Source organism: Bactrocera latifrons, unplaced genomic scaffold (assembly GCF_001853355.1).
Source record: "Bactrocera latifrons isolate USDA-ARS-PBARC rearing strain unplaced genomic scaffold, ASM185335v1 scaffold_137, whole genome shotgun sequence".
Lineage (NCBI taxonomy): Eukaryota > Metazoa > Arthropoda > Insecta > Diptera > Tephritidae > Bactrocera > Bactrocera latifrons.
In genome coordinates, this window is record NW_017534819.1 from 246,542 (window position 1) to 247,876 (window position 1,335).

Below are 1,335 nucleotides of genomic sequence, written 5' to 3' on the forward strand. Positions count from 1 at the left end.
TGGCCTGCACGATTAACCTAACCTAAACACATTTTTTGTAAAAATGTCTTTTCCAAAACGATACGAATGATTCCTCAGATTCTACTGAACCGATTTACCTGAAATTTTTAGTGAGTCTTTTTAATAGATTATCGATCGAACTGTCTATATTCTCCAATTTTAATAATTACTATTTTTAAAACATTTGAAACAGTCAAAAAAGTGTTTTCCAACTTTTTGTAGAATCAGACATTGCGACATTATTATAGATTAATAAGATTTTTTRTCTTTGGTTTCAGGCTGCTAGGAGGGTTGGAATTGTAAGTATAGTCACGTGTTAACTTTTTAATATTTAATAGTTTAATTTTTTGAATTTTTCCGTATTTTTGTAATGTTCACAAATAGCAAATGAAAAGAACAATAGTAAAAATATTAATTGCCGTTTTATAAGGCACTTTAAAATTACCTAAAATTCATGCCTCTAGCGTAGAATACCCCTTTAGGCCAGAAAACATACTATATTCGTTACCATTTCGTATGTATGTATGTATCTTTCCCKAACACTAATATGATGAATATAGATATTTGTGTTAGTGAGATAGATTTTAATAAATGTTTGTAAATCTATCGGGCTAAGTAATTATGCATAAGTTATACACCCTATATGATCCATCCATAGCTTCATTGGATATAGAATATTAAATTGTTTAGCATAAATTTTTAATACATACATACATATGTATGTCAGCACCTGATAATATGCCCCTGGTTTTAATCTTCGAAAATTGTGAGAGTGAAAAATGTTTGCTCCTTACACCCGAACTTCGCCTTTTTTACTTGTTACTATTCCAACGGGGATGTCTGAGTCAGACTCTGCAYAAAAAACTGCTTTGCTATAGTCAACTTAAAAACTCTAAAACTCTTTAAAAGACGACTAAATAATTTATTTGTACCTCACATTTTAATGAGAATAAGTTATATCTGCATACATAAGATAAATATACATATGTATATATGTATGTAAGCATGTTATTATGCTTATGTTTGATTATATAGTACATCCATATGTAGATACATACATATGTACATTTACTTCCAATTTGGTACGCCTTTATTTATCATTCGCGTATTCAAAGTAATAGCTTGACAGTCTGATTGTCGTCTGTTGTTCGCGGCAGATGTTTGCTGCATTCGGCTACTGCAATAACAACGCCAATGAGAATAACAATAGCTACATTTGCACATACATACCGTACGTATGCATGTACGTAAACAACAGTCATCGTAACCAGAAATGCATTACATTAATATTAGGGTGTGTGTGTGTGTGTGTGGATAACTCAACGTTACGAAAAA